Source organism: Olea europaea, chromosome 17 (assembly GCF_002742605.1).
Source record: "Olea europaea var. sylvestris chromosome 17, O_europaea_v1, whole genome shotgun sequence".
In the NCBI taxonomy this organism is placed as follows: Eukaryota; Viridiplantae; Streptophyta; class Magnoliopsida; order Lamiales; family Oleaceae; genus Olea; species Olea europaea.
The window spans coordinates 5,941,676-5,958,612 of record NC_036253.1 but is presented as its reverse complement, the minus strand read 5'-3'; the positions used below and the strand labels follow the sequence as shown (position 1 = coordinate 5,958,612).

Sequence of the window (16,937 nt, the reverse complement as noted above, 5' to 3'; positions counted from 1 at the left end):
GATCCTCTGCACAAAGATCTTACTAGAATGATTGATAGGATGTTTGTCATGAGTATAAATGTTAAGTCTTGTTATTAGTAGAGGCGGCTCTGCCAATCACTAAATGTATAGCAGGCTAGGTGCGTGTGATGCCTACGATTTGACATATAAATTAACCGGATGAGGCCACGTGTACCCCGAACCAAAGGTCACGATCTAACTTGTGACACTATAAATACTCCCCCATGTACCCCATACAAAGGCTAATACAAGAATCAATACAAGAAACCACACTTTACTCTCTCTTTCTTATTGTCTTGCAACACAATACGAATTTACGAATATTTACATACACATTTACAAACATCGATTGGTAATTATTGTACAATCGGTTAACGAACATCCCGCTAAATTTCGAACGTTCTCATCCCGCACCGTTGAGCTACTCCCACCCCCTTGATCTGTCCGTTTCAGACCATCTACGTGTCTTAGCGTGTTGGACTTTTGTTTACGTGTGTGTGGTGGGTCTGGCATCTGTTGACAACATTTTCTGGGGTCAACAAATAGTGTTTTAAAATGCAAGCATATGTACATGTGGGGAATGCATATGATAATACAGTTAACCCATTTCGTTGATCACAAATACCTAGCGACAAACTCCTACGTTCATTTCATAACGATATTTAAAAAAAAATCCTGAATAACAAGTCTAAAGGTTTTCTTATTGACGATAGTGATTCTGGGTTTGCATGTTAATCTTTAACTTTGTTTTTTGGTTTGTCATGGGCTCTTGCTTCCAAGAAATCTTATTAAGAGAATGGATTCTGTATTCTTACTGCATCTTGTCATTGAAATTAATTTCATAATTTCAAACCAATTTTGTTAATTTTTCTTCTTGTTCTAAATTTTTACTCCCTTATAGGATTTGAGGAACTTGTTCTCAATAAAGTTGTTAAACCATCGAGTTTTACGGTGTATATGCTCTCTCTCGTGTATCTAGAGACTATAATAGTCACTCGTGCCCTAATTGAGCACGTGTATCTAGAGACTATAATAGTCACCACAAAAATGAAGCATTCCACTGCTTCAACAGACTAAACTCAAGCATTATAAATGTACACAAAAAAATCCATTTCAGACGAGAAATTATATGAGATCCTAACATCACAAAACTGAAGCATTCCACAACTTCAACACTCAAGCAGTATCAATGTACAATAAAACTCATTCCACACAAGAATTCATTAACATCACATAAATGAAGCATTCCACAACTTCAACAAACTAAACTCAAGTAGTATAAATGTACAAATAAAATCCATTCCACACAAAAATTCGTATGATGTCCTAACACCACATAAATGAAGCATTCCACAACTTCAACAAGCTAAACTCAAGTAGTATAAATGTACACACAAAACCCATTCCACCACTTCAACAAGCTAAACTCAAGTAGTATAATTTGTCCAAACCCACTTTGTTCGAAATGGAGTTTACCAAGTATACTCACCGAGTCACTGATTTTTCAAAGTATCAGGTAAAGCCCAAAGCTTTTCAGAGATAATACTAGTTGCAGTATCTTTATTATAATGTGTCACCAGTGATGGGTGTGGGTGATTTCACAGTTAGCGACGGGGCATGAGAAGGAATTAGCGCCCTCAATGTCTCTCACACACGAAACAGAAAGTGAATAGCTACTAACCTGGAGAGGGGAAATACATGGAAAAGGCCTAAACAAAGAGGTCATTTTTTCCAAAATAACTTTTGACTAATTTAGATACCTAAAATACCCCTCATTTTGAATATTGCATAACAAGTTAATATAATAAAGAAATCTTACATTTTAGTCCTTAAAATTAAATATTACTTGATAGATTTATTGTTTATAGATTTATTTGATTTTTGTTCGCTCTAAGTAGCACCTACTAATTGGTATCAGAGCCATAGAGATCATGGAAATTAAAATAAGAAAAAATAGATAATTATTATAAATTAGAAGAAGGAAGAGGGAATTATATATTTTTAAAACATATTTCTAATAAATTAAAAATAATGACATTAACAATAGTTAAAGATTTACGTAAAGAAATAAAAGAACAAATATTAGAAAAATTAATAATATGATTGATAAAAGAAATATATATGTATGAAAAAATTATTAAAGAATATGAAGATGAAGAGATTAATTTATATTATAAAGAGAAGTATGAGTGCAAGTAAGAATACAGATTTGAAATTAAATAGATTACTTATAAAAATGAAAAAAATACAAGAAGAAATACGAGATATAGTGTTAATACCAAAACGAATAAGAGTCAAACAAAAGAAAAATTAATAAAATTAAAATGTGAAAGATTAAGACTTGAAAGTAAATATTTTAATATAGTAAAAGAAAAAATGGTAAATACAGATATAGCTAATAGAAGATTTGGAATAATGATAGACAAAAAAATAAGATAAAAGATGTAAATTGACTTATATGTTAGAAAAATGATCAGAAAAATTTAATATGTCAATAAGTGAATATATGGAAGAATTAAAGTTATAAATAAAAATGTTGATAAATGATGTACAAGATCTAAGAAATAAAGTAAAAGAAACAATAAATGATATAAATATATTAAAAATTGAAATTAGAGAAATAAAAGAGAATAATAAAAATAAAGAAAATAAAATAGATAAAAAAATTAATAGAAAAAGAAATTATTTGAATAGGAAAGAAACATATCGAGAAAGAAAATATAATAATAGAGACAGGAAGTATTGATGATGAATTTTAAAAAAATATATTACCTAAAATATTAGAAGAAGATGAAGGATCTAGAGAAAAAATATTAGGAAAATTAAAAATAAAAGAAAATCAAGAAAATAAAGATGAATGAGGAATTAGATTTACTTATAGAAAATTTTGATCAATTAAGTTTAAGTGATATAAGTGAATACCAAGTTTTAATGCATGTTGGAGGAGGACCTAATCCAATAGGAACTTCTAAACAAGAATTACAATATTTAGATGAAAGTTATATACCTATATATAATAAACGATATATACAATTTTATGATAAAATAAGAGATAGAGAACCACCTAAAGGAAATAAATATAGAGATAGATTAGAGTTAAATGATAATTACGATAAATCTATTAACCATGGAGGAACAAAATTAGATTTAAATTATAAAATAGATACTAAAAAAGTCTTATTAACTTGGGTAGATTCAATGATATTATTCTTTTTATATAATAAATATGACACATGAGAAAATACTGAAAGAAAAATAGATTTTTTAATAGTATCTTTTGAAGGAGATGTTAGAAATCGATGGGAAGGAATAAGTAATAATACAAAAACATTAATAAAAATAAATGTACAAATAGAAATAATAAAATCAGATAAACAAGGTATAAAAAAGTTAGTATAATATATTTCAAATGAATTTTTAGGAGAAAGTTGGATAATAAATGCTGAAAGAAAATAAATAAGAGAAAAAGATAATACTAAAATTAAACTAATAAATTTAACAATATGTGATATGTGTAAAATTAAAGAATACAGTTGTGAATTTAGAAATTATTATTATGTTCAATTTTACAGTAATGAAAATCAATAAGTATACCGAGATATTTACTATAATAAATTACCAGGTTCGTAGAGAATATATTTTAAAATAGAATTTGAAAAATATGTTAGAGACAATGTTGGAATACCTAGAACTATAGGTTTAAGAATAAAAAATTTATTTGAAAGACTTGCATATATATGTCAACAAAGACAATTATTGAAAAAAATTATGAAAATTAACTAGAATATGTTATGAAAATATGGAAAATCCTATATAGTGGGGATGTAATCCTGAAAAAAGGGTTAATAAAAGAAAATATAAAAATAAAAATTTTAAAAATTTAGAAATTTTAATAAAAAATATATAAAACCTAAAAAAATATTATAAAAGAAAAAATATCTCATTGGTCAACAAAAAAATAAAAGCCAGTGAAAATGTTTGAATTGTGGAGAAATAAGTCATATAAGCCCTGATTGTGATAAAAAAAAGTTAAAATATTACAAAAAGAATATTTAAAAATAAACGATGAATTAAGTGAAATATTAGATATTGAAGAATATTATAATCAAGAAGTTTATATAAGTGAAATAGTGGATGATGAATCAGAATCTGAATAAAAAAATAGAGGAAATAGAAAGTAATAATATAAATATATAATAATATGAAGGATATGGATTAAAAGTCATCTTTGATAACAATAAATTTAGAAAATTACAAAAATTATCTTTAGATTTAAAAATAGGGAAATGTGAAGTTTTAAATAGAATTTGGAAAAGAGAAATGATAGCAATAAATAAATATCACAAAATAAAAAAAATCATAAATGTAAAAACAACATATAGACAGTATAAATTAAAATTTTTAACAAAAAATATGGTTGAAGAACTATTAAAAAATGTTAGTAAAAAATAAAGTGAAAAAATTCAATATGTTTATTTAGCATGAATACAAATAATGTTTAAATTATTATTCAGAGAATGAATAGACTCACCCTTAACTATAATATTACATGATGGAAGAATAATAAATTTAAAATATAGCCATTTAGGAACAATAGAAGAAAATCTGGCATATCAAAAAATAATATTTACATGTTACCCAAAATATTGTGTATCATTGAAAGATATAAATTTTAATGAAATTTTAGGATTGCATTTTAAACTGCATAGAAATAATATCATGCAACAAGATGATTAAATTATGACTATAGAGTATAGAGTTTTATACACATTTGCCAATTCTAATTATGAAAACATTTATTCCAATAAATCTTATATTGAAATACATAAAGAATGTAAGGATATTAGTAAAATAATATAACCAAATAAACAAATAAGTTTAATTTAGGAAGAATATGAATTTAGTATAATAAGAAATAAACCTGAAATAACAAAATTAAATGAAAAAGAATGTTCTAATAATATAACATTTAAGGATGAAAAATTAATCAAAAGATCAAAAAGTCTTAGAATATCTAATAAAAACTAGTTAAAAATTTTAATCATATAAAAGAAGTAAAACTATATAGGAATGCTGGAAATATGAAAATAGAAAGAAAATATTATAATAGAATATAAAATATAAATGGACCAAATATATTAATAGATACAGGAGTTAGTGAATATCATATAGCTTCAATTGGAAATAAAGGATTAATAACTCATAAAACTGATCCATATAGATATGTACATTTTGATGGACAAGTACATATTACAGATTTGAAAGTCAATGTACCAATAAAAATAGCATGAATAGATCTTTTAGTACTGTGTTATATAGATAAAAGTATGGATATAAACCCCCATATACTTTTAGGAATGAGTTTTCTAAATGGATTAGAAGAGTATAGTATAAAAAAAGAAGAATTATATATAGTGCATAATGAACAAACTATATTATGTAAAAAGAACTAAATGAATAATCCGATAAAATTTTCATTAGCTGTTTATATACAAATCACTATTATAGGAACAAATATAACAACTTTTGTTTTAATAGACACGTGAAGTGATATAACAATATTTAAAAGTTTTTTGATAAAATTATGGAATAATAATAGTAATATAAAAATAACTTGAGTCACAGGAGAAAATACCCAGATAATTAATAGTGCTGATAAAGTTAGTATAATTTTTGGAAGTAAACAAGTTACAATAAATAAAATTTATAAATATGATAAATTAGAATGTGATGTATTATTAGGAAATGACTTTATACAACAATTTCAATATTATAAACAAAATAATTATATGATAATGTTACAAATATCTTGTGGACATTTATTAAAAATTTCAAGAGAATTAGAGTTTATGGAGTTCTGCCAGCCCAGCGTGGTGATAAATGGGAGAAAAAATAAATCACATTTAATTAAATAAAAAATAAAAAATATTGTATAAAAAAGTTTTTAAAATGGGAATAAAAATAAGTATAGAAAAATTATTGAATAATTAGAAAAAGTTTATGGAGAAAATTCATTGTTATTTTGGAAACCACATCACCCTAAAACCACAATATAATTGACAGAAAATGTTATAATAAGAGTCAGACCATTGATGTATACTATGGAAGATACACAAAAATTTAAAAATCAGATAAAAGAATTGTTATAACAGAAACTTATAAGAACAAGTAATGCTTATAGTAGTCCAGCCTTTATGATTATAAAACATTCTGAACAGATTAGAGGAGAAGTTAGAATGATTATAAATTATAAAGAACTAAATAAATATACTAAATTTGATGGATATTTTTTACCGGATAAAGAAGTTTATTAAAACATTGCCAAAGGAAAACAATATTATTCTAAATTCGACTGTAAATCGAGATTTTTGCAAATAAAAATGGAAAAAAATAGTATACAATATATTGCATTTAGTACACTTCAAGGAAAATATGAATGATTAGTAATGCCATTTGGATTAAAAAATGCACCATAAATATATATAAAAAAAATGGATAATATATTTAAAAAGTTTAATGAATTTCTAATTGTTTATATAGATGATATACTGATATATTCTAATAGTAAAAAAGAACATAGGAATCATTTAATCCAATTCATAAATGAATGTACAAAAAAAAATTGTACTTTCTAAAAAGAAATCTATAATAGAAAAATAAGAAATATATTTTATTGAATTATGGATAGATAAAAGATGAATAAAATTGTTGACCCATATATCTAAAAAGATATAAAGTTTTTCAGATAAATTAGAATCTAAAGAACAAATACAAAATTTTTTAGGATATTTAAATTATGCAGAATGATTTATTGAAAATCTTTCTAAGAAAAAGTATAAAATACAAGTTTTATTTAGAAAAATAAATACTAAATGATAGAAGGAAGAGCATACGGTAATAATTAAATCATTAAAAGAAGAATGTAAAAATTTACCAAAATTAAGATTACCAGATGAAAAAAATAATTTGATTGTTAATACTGATGCCTCAAATAAATATTGGGTAGCAATATTAAAAAAGATTTAAATAAGATTTGTAGATATTCAAGTGAAACTTTTAATCAAACGAAAATAAATTATACTACTAATGAGAAAGAATTACTAGTAATTATTAGAGGAATAAAAAAGTTCTCATTATTCTTACTATTGAAGAAATATACTGTTGAGACTGATAATTCTCAAGTTGCATGATTAGTCAGGAATAAACTACCATCAGAATCTCAATACAGAAGGCTCTATAGATGATAAGTTTATTTAGCATTTTATAATTTTGATATAGTTCATATTAAAAGAGTTAATAGTTTTCTTGCAAATTTTCTCAGCAAAAATATAGAATTTGCTAATGGATAAAGTCAGGGTCATGGAGTTATACTAATCTATCATATATATAAAAAAAATGACATATTTTCTCAAAGAAGAATTCGAAGACGTAAATACTGGAACAACACAAATCTCAGAGATGTTCAACTCAAATAAAAAAAATATTGTTGAATATCACTACCGAGCATCATAAAGAGTCCATAAAACTCAAAAATCAAGTTGATGCTATTGCAGCACAATTAAAAGATATACTGTCTGAGACGGATATACCAAAGAGCTCAGAAATGAGTTTTCCAAATCAATACCAAACAGTGATAGCTAGAAGCAGCAGTGGATCTAGACGTGACAATATACCAACTGATAAAAAAACATATTCCATTTCAATATCGTCAATAAAAATGTGGTAATATATGGAGATAAAAAAGATTCCAAAACTATCAACATCATAGACCAAGATGATACGATCCCTTTAGATCCAAAAGAAGAAGCGTATGCCAAAATAGTCAGAATTGCTTATGAAATAAAAATAAGTGATTCATATTTCATTTTTTCGAGAAATAATGTTTATCTCAGAATAACAATTATGGAAGGAGGAGACCTTTTATTTATAAAAATTATGACAAACTATGGATTTATGAATTTGATATATCCAAGAAAAGATTTGATTGAAATTTCAAAATTTGATGACATATTTATAAAAGAAGTATCAAGATTTACCAAGGGACGAAAAATATATTTGAAATTTTATTCAATAAGTTTTGAATATGATGGAGTTGTTTACTATCCAGTTGAACATATAATCTCAATTGGATCTATTGCAGCCAATTTCCAAATAGACGTTATAGAGAATGAAAGAAAAATTTCAACAGTGACAAAGTCGTGAATCAGACATAGAAGAGCACTTTGAATTAAAGTTATATACAATATTGTTAAAAATTTATTTGATAAAAATTTTTCATGCTTGTGCCAGTATGAAAACTGGATGCTTGTATCAAATGGAGGACATAAAAAATCAGAAATCTTGAAGAACTACATTACAAAATTCGAAATATATCAATTTTCAGGATGTTCCACCACTATAAGAGAATCATGCCGGTTAAGAGAGTGCTCCAATTGCATGGAAGACATAAAAGATAAATGATAATAATATAGAAAGATGCTCTTTGAATAAAAAGTTGAAAAAAAACATGCGGAGATAAAGAAAAAGGAAGACAATAATGGAGCTCCTTTAATCAGATGCAGCATGTGAAGATGTAGGTCTAAGGAGGACAATAATAGAAAGGCAAGTGTGCCTTTGCTGATGTAATAGATCAATAATAGAGTCTCATATATTTGTATAAATAGAGACATTGTAATAGAGAGAAATCTTCTTGAAATCTCGAATTGTAATCAATACCCACTCTTAAGCCATCTTCAGTCTGAAAAATCAGTTTTTTTGGAAATCCTTGTATACCAAATAGAAATTTTGTATAAGTTCTGACAGAAATAAAATTTCAATATTTTGATATAAATATAAGTTTCTAAATCTTTATTCTCATAGGTTCTTGAAGGATCTAATAGAAAGTTTCCTTCATATTTTAGCAAAAATAGAGTTTTTCTTTAAAAGAAGTTTAGAATTTTATTATTTAGAATTGATACAGTGAGAGCAAGGAGCTGAAATTGTAAACATTCCGTACAGGTAGGAGGCCGTTGATGGAAGCAATTTACACATTCAGAAGCTCAAAGGTCACTGGGATCTAAGAATAAAGATCCAGATCAAAACTAAGGTAAAACTATTAATTTTTTACTAAAATTAGAATGAATATTTTTAGATCTTAGAGAATCAAAGGGATTAATTGCATGATTTAATGATTATTTATATTAATGCTAGGATATACAATTGAAGGATTATATAATTTGTTAGAAAATTTTTTAGAAGAAATAAAAAAATATTATTTCACAATTAAAAAAATATGAATGCATTTTCTGAAAAATATAATATACTTATGTTCCGTTTGATTTTTATTTTTATCAAAATACATTTTTCTCTCTCTTCTTTTTAACCACATATTCTTAATTAAAATAATATTACATGTAAATTAAAAACTTTTCCTTATTTTTCATTCACATATTTCCTATCAATATAATATTTTAAAATTCATTTTTCTATAAAAATGGATGTCAAATACAAGCTTAATGAAAAATATGAACAATATATTATAGATTATCCTAATATATTTGATCGAAGAATGAATCTATATGCTAAAATTTAAAATAGAATAAATATTAAATAAAATAGTTTAAAAGATTGTGATATATATTAAGAAACAATCATTTCATTAGGAAAATTTTCAGAATAGTAAGAGGCCAAATAGAAAAATTTCCCCTCCACGTAGCTATATCTCAGCCGACTGTCTTTTCTTGGTCGGAGGTAGATGTGCCGGCGAGATTTCTCTAGTTGAACCTTGGAGGTACGGATCTTGAGAGGGGAGTACAAGATGAAGGGGAGGGTTTGATTTGGGACAGAGTGCTTTTGGCCAATTTTGGGGGTTTATTCAATTAATTTGTGAGCTGGCGAGATTTTCATGGTATTTTGGAATTGAATGGGCTGCCGGTATTTTGACTACAAGACATGTCGACATTTTGTATAAGATTCGATTGTATTGTGTACATATATCTTTTTCCCCAAAAAAATCCCCCATTGAAATGTATCGAAAAATAAATAATAATAATAATTTTGGGATTTCCGCTCATAGACCTTACTGTTGTTAAAATCTCAGATCAATTCCCTAAATCTGTTGTTGTATCGATTTCGGAACAAATTATAAAGTGAATTTTTATTGATGTTTGAGTGAGTGATGTGAAAGATTTTTGTTTTTATTTGTTTTGCTTGATTTATGAGTGGAAAGCAGATGGCGCCGGAGGTGGAGTATGAGAGTGATCCAGACGAGGCGAAGCTTTCATTGAAGATCCGGGGGAGAGAGGCTAGTGATTATGAAGAGGAAGGAGAAGAGGAAGGGGAGCGGAGAGCGAAAGCGGTGCGGCAGATCGAATCCGATGGGGGGTCAAGGTGCGGCGGCGGAGTATGAGGAAGAGTCTGAGGACGAGGAGTATGTACAAGAGGAAGAGGAAGAGGAAGAGGAAGAGTATGAGGAGAGTGGAGGCGCAGAGATTGAAGTGGTGTGGATGGAAAAGATAGAAGATAATGGAGGGGTTGAAGGAGAGTTGGAGGAGAAAAGAGGGTCGAGGAACGATGTGAGTGAGATTAATGATGATAGCCATATTGATGATGGTAACCAGGAGGAGCAGAAGAAGGAGATCCAGCCATATGCAGTGCCCATGGCGGGCGCATTTTACATGCATGATGATAGGTTTCGTGACTATGCTGGTGGACGACACAGGTATTCACATGTTATCAAAGTTATTTAAATTGATGTATATAAGATATAGTTTATTAAATTGATATTATAGGCTGTCTGATATGGTTAAGAGGCGTAAAGAGTTGTTATTGTTTGTTTAACTCAACTATAAAGAATGGTGTGTAGTAGAAGGACATCTTAACCAATCCAGCAGACTGGGACTATCGGGATTACATATGCAAAGGGCCTAAGAGGTTAACAGGTAAACAGAAACCTTAAAATAAAACAGGTAAAAGGATTAGAAGCCAAGCACAATCAGAATTGGAGAAGACGAGCTTGAAGGCACAAAATCAAAAGCAAGGCCCTTAGTCAAAAGATAAAACAACCAAATTCACATCATTGCACGCTGACAGAGATATTCAAGAACAGACAATTTACCTTTGGTTTAATCATATTCGTCTTGGGTTGTAAAACCATCGTCTGCACACTCCTATATGCTCTTTTAATCTCCATTTTGGTGCTTTTAGTATTATAACAGCCTTCTGACATTCAAGGCGAGGATGGGATGCATTTTGAACTATGGGGCAGCCCTGTCATGTGTAGTTGCCCAGAATTTGGTGGTTTCGAGCTTATTTTCTCTAGGGTTCTGATAAACAATGCCATTCTAAGGTATGATGATTATATCTATGGGAAACATTTAGGCATAAAAGCTAAAATTCAGCTGTCCTTGGTGAATCGGGTGAACTACACGCATATTTCATGTAAGTAGTGAAGTGGGATGTTCTGCTATGATGCAAACCCCCATCTTGTAAGTCGATCTTTTAAAATTCTGTCCATGTAGCTTTTTGGGATGAATGTTCTTATCTAACCATGGTAATGAACTTTTAGATCTTTTCAAGAAATAAATATCTTATTAATTTTGAATTTTGTTTGTAATTAGGTGAACTCTTGGTGGAAGAAAGTTATGGGAGTCTAAAAACAAGAGTAAATGGGGGCACGATAAGTTTGAAGAGCTGACAACACATGAATGGCATTATGAAGAGGTGAACATGCCAATCGGTTGCTATGGTTTATTACCAGATTTATACTTGTGCATATATTTTGCTGCACACTTTTACTGATCTTATTGCCTGATAATAATGTGTATTTTTCCAGCGTAGGAAGACTTCCAGGGGTGGGTCTCGTGGTCGTGGAAGAAATAGAGTTTCAGATCGTGGATATGCCCGAGAAAATAGGGCCAGAGTTTACAATAATAATAGTAACAATCAGAATAGTGATAAGAATCAGAACAGTGCAGTGAAAGGTGTCCGGGGACGAGGACCTAGAAGGTATCAGCCATCTTTCAAGAACAAAAATGATGCGCATCTCACACTAAACAAACAGTGAGTAAAATCATCTGTTCCTATGCAATTTTTTTTTTTTTTTTTTGGGAACTATGTTCTTCATATTATTTATCCATGCTATGCATTAGTTTAGATCTATAAAATCAGTTGAAAAGCCTTCACGTGTTAATACTGGGAGAACAAGTGCACCCATCCCAAGTGTAGAATCTGAGGCATTTCCTCCTAGGAAACAAATGTTTGCATCTAATTTGAGCATTGCCTCTCCTCTATTTTATCCCTCTGGTTCTTCCACAAAAGATACTGCTTTGCTGCTGAAGAGTAATGTACAAGCTGGCACAACTAATCAAAATATTCAGCCATCTATTGCTGATAAGAGTTCTACTTTAGCTCAATCCTCTGTGAGGGTGCACGGAAAGATTATAGTGGACTCCATTGGCTTGGATACGCTTTGTGTTGATGATTCGATTTCTGCAGTGGCTGAGAAGCCTATGAACGCTCTGCAAAATCTGCCATCTGGTTCACCATCATTTATTTCGACTCAACTGCAGCAGTCAAGGGGTAAAGGGAGAACAATGGCTTCCTTAGCACAAATGGCATATAAACCAGTTTCTAATAATCAGGAAAACAGGGTTCCCCCAGCAACTCTGCTACAAACTGCTCAGAAGAATCCTGGTCAAGGTCAAGGTCTATCTTCTGTGCAAGCCTCTGGTCAGCAGTATCTGCAGCATCCCACCAGTGGATCACAAGCTTCTTCTCCCCCTAAAGCAGCTGTGCCTGCAAATTCGTTTGAAACTGAAGAACTGAAATCTCTCTCAGACTCTAGTAAATCGAAGACTGCTTTGGTTGCTAAAGAGAAAGGAAGTGTTAAAGGCAGTAGAAGGGGATCCTTTCTAAATGGGGATGTTCAGGTTATGGGAGCCTCTGGGAATATGGGCAGTGGTCATGGTGATCAAAACTTCCCAGCTTTCTTGCCAGGTACAACTAGCTGTCAGAAAGGGACAGGGGAGATTTTTAAGTTAACCCAATAGAGTTCTTAGAATTTATTCATTCATTAAACTGGCTTTATTTGGATAAATTTGTATAAGAATTAACAATTTCAATTTTGGTACAATCACGATGTACTTCTTACAGAAATTGTGAAGCGTATGATACACTGATGTAATTGTAATTTCCATTAGGTTTGGATTTGTAATATGTATCTAACCTTACTCCACAATCAGATCAAACACCATATTATTATCCAGAATGGTATTCAGGGGGTTTTTGGGAATATTGCTTTGTGTACTTTCGAAGTCATTTCAACAGGGTATTTTGAGAAATATTATGGAAGTAGTGCTTTATGGTATACTTAACTCTCTGCTATTCCTTCATATTTAACTTATTGCTTTCTATGGAAATGTGACGTATTAAAAAATAATAATAATAAAGAGTTTGTTTTTAACATTGTGAAATTTGGTTCGAGCTGGGATTTCTCCGGAATATATCCGGGTTGAAATTACTATTTAGGTCCATGCTATGCTTTTGTGTTCCTTTGCTTGATTGCTAGCTTCATGTGACTCCTGTTGTTGGGTGGAATGCAGTCATGCAATTTGGAGGCCAGCATCCTGGTGGTGGTATTGGGGTTCCTGCTGTTGGCATGGCCTTCCCTGGATATGTTGCTCAACCTCATCTTGGTTTAGGAAATTCTGAAATGACTTGGTAACTATTAAATTTTCCAACACAGAAGTAGAGAACACCCCTGCACCCGTTATCTATCTACTTCTGTCGAGCCCTTCTCTTACATATTTATTCACTGATTTGGTTGTCTCAACATGCATAAACTTTTTTGTTTTATTATGATTTGATTTTTGACTCTCATGAAGCCCCCAGATTGTGTTGTATATTTTAGTATGCCAACTTATAAATTACATTCAGGTTTTTAATGATTTTCATTTTTTTTTTTTTTTTGACATTCAGGCTACCAGTTTTTGCTGGTGCTGCGGGCACACTGGGGGCAAAGTATTCTGCATATCTATCCGTAGATGGTTCATATCATACTCGCCCATCTGGACCGACGTCATCTGCAGTGTCCACTTCCAGGTGGATAGGATAGTTCTTGCTTGAATATCCATGGTCTTTTCTTCTCTGCTTGCATTACCTTTCTCTGGGGACTTCAGTCTCGAATTGGACAGTACTTATATTTACTTTACCTTCCATTAGCTGTTGTGCTGTCTGGCTTTATTCTCTTTAATGCCTGAAGCTTTGCTTTTATTTACAACTGTTTTTGGTGAATGGATTCAACATCCAAGTTTAATGGAACAAACAGTTAAACTTTGATTTTGTTTGCAGCAAAGAGACCAGTACTTCTAAAGACAGTAATGACTGTAACCCCAGACAGGGACCTGGTAAGATATAATGAATTGTAATTTCTTGCACTTTTTTCTCCTAGGTGGCTGCCCTATTCCCCACCCCCCAATTTTTTTTCTGGCAGAGGTTGCAAATGATAACTTTGGGCAGAGGCAAAAGAATCCTCGCAGGCAAGTTGACATTCCTGTTCCATGCGGAAAAGTGATATCGGGATGTGGGGTCTTCCAATGCAATATGAATTGTATTAACCTCAATATATGTACTGATTGTTCTAAAATGCTCTGTGCAGATATACGGAGATGAAATTTGACCAGTGAAGCAAGTAGATAGTTGGAACCTCTTACAGTGTCCTGATTAAGTCAAGTCTTTCCAGTCAAAAGTCTCTTCCATCTGTTGGGAGTTGTGGAGTTTCTGAGTTGTTCCTTTGTTGCTGCAAGCTGTCTGGGCCCTTTGTGTTCTCCTGTTCTTAATTTGGAGCACTTCGGGCTGCCACATATCTGGGATATTTTAGGTAATGGTTCTATCATTTGGCTTGGTTGTGAAGGTTGTGGGGTGTTGTATACTTCCTTTTCATCACATTCTCCTTAAACTCAAGTGATTTCAGATCCTTTTGTGTCTTGTGTTATTGCATCACAAGGGAAGTTATGAACATCAACTGCAAAGCCTTTGGGGAAAAGGCAATTGATCATGTTTTATCGATGGGGTCACAGAAATTTCAATTCTTGGTAGTTGTAGCTGCTATGTTTTACAAATAACTACTCTTTGTATTTCATCTCTAAAAGTTTTTTTATTTTAAAATTTGCATGGAAATGAGAGGCAACTGTTCTTATCTCATTATCATAATTACTGGAGCAGAAATATCTAAAATGTAACTTATTTTGGCGAGGGTTGAAGAGCAAGGGGAAAATTTTGAAAGTTTAAATGGTCTTCAAATTTACATAATTTTTACTGGCTTCAGTTATTCCATGATTTGTCATAAGAACAGTGCATGTTTGGTACATTATACTTAGTGTTTGTTTGGGAGTGCTTCAATTATAATTTAAGCTGCAGGTCCCACGTAATGTGTAGATAAAAAGTGGGTAATAACTTGTGGGTCCATAGAATGTTTGGATGAAAAATGGGTTTTACCAGCTTAATTATAATTTAAGCTTTGCCAAACACGCACTAATAGTATAATGTAAAAATTTTAGTTTTTGGTTATTTTTTTGTATTTTCTAGTCCCTCCTGTAAACTGGAAATGTGATAAATCTAAATGGTCTAGCTATTCCTGTATATATATATATACAGGAATAATCTCCTAAGAATTGGTGCTTAGCTTATGTTAAGCAACGGTTACATGGCACACCATTTAATTGGTGGATAATCATTTTCATATATATATATATGTGTGTGTGTATTGGTGGTTTTTGTTTTTGAGCCAAATACCCACATTTTTTAATGTGTTTGTGTATTCAGCATTCTCTTAATTCCTCTGGTTTGCTGGTCAGGTATATGTGATCAACGCCTGTTGCCTGATCTTACACTGCTTAATTAAAGCTAACTGCAGCTTGATAGGTTGCATCTCCTAGGTCTTATATGTTGTAAGAGCATTGAAAACTGGAAAATCTTTTTGCTCGTTCTCGAAACCTCAAGTCGAACAGTTGGATGACCTTTTCTTCTTCGAAATGCAGATTCTTGTGCGTTAAGTTATTTCAAGAAGCTGGCAGCAATGAAAATCAGGTTTCTATGGAGATCAATAAAATGGAGATGACAAGAATTATCGTGCAGCAACCGTCAGCTTTGTCGAATTAAGTTTTTAGTTTTTCCACCTAAATTGTAGTAGCGTTTTCTTGGGTTTTATTGGTCCGTGTTCTCGTTTGACGTTTCTAGAGATCTTGCAATGTCTGAATCTCTTCCTTTTATTGACCTATATGAGCTGGAGTAAAGATGAGCTTGCATATTTGTTTACAGAGCTCTTTTTAATGGCTGTGTATTTAGGTTAAAAATGAAACTGTTATTTTTCCAGTATTTCGATTGGTGATTGATGATGCAATTCTGTTTTTGTGAAGGAGATTTTGCGAAACATATATATTGTTACGTATAGAATTGGGGAATGACTTATGATGAATTGCTCATGTAGTCCTAACTCCGACTTGATACTTTCAGTCCTGGCTCCAATTACTACTTTGAAAGCAATGTTTTTCATCTTTACGAACTTCAAAAAGACTATTCAAGGTTCGATGTATTTTCATTTTGAGTCTAAATAATTTTTTCCTTGACATTTCGAGTGCGCGTTTGGCAAGCTTACAAGCTGTGGATCTTAAAGGATACTTTAAAATTATCGTTAAGACATAATATTCTTTAGTTCTCAAAAATAAAATAAATGAAATTTATAAACAATAAGGGATGGCAAGTATGCATATGTGGTAAAAATAAAGTTTGAAATTTGTGACAAATTATAGGCAATTTTCAATGAACCCAAACATAAATCCCAAGGACAGAGCTGCAGTGCCAAAGAAAGGGGCAACCGAGGCCCTGACCGATCCTCACGTTTGGGGGGTGGGGCCGCTTCTTCCTTCCAATTAAATATTCATGCGGGGCTCGAGGCTATC

At 30.8% G+C, this 16,937-nt stretch overlaps 1 pseudogene; it reads left to right on the top strand.

Annotated features, from left to right (window-relative positions):
* The first annotated feature begins 9,639 nt into the window (after positions 1-9,639).
* On the top strand, positions 9,640-16,409 carry LOC111366184 (annotated as a pseudogene).
* The last annotated feature ends 528 nt before the right edge of the window (positions 16,410-16,937 follow it).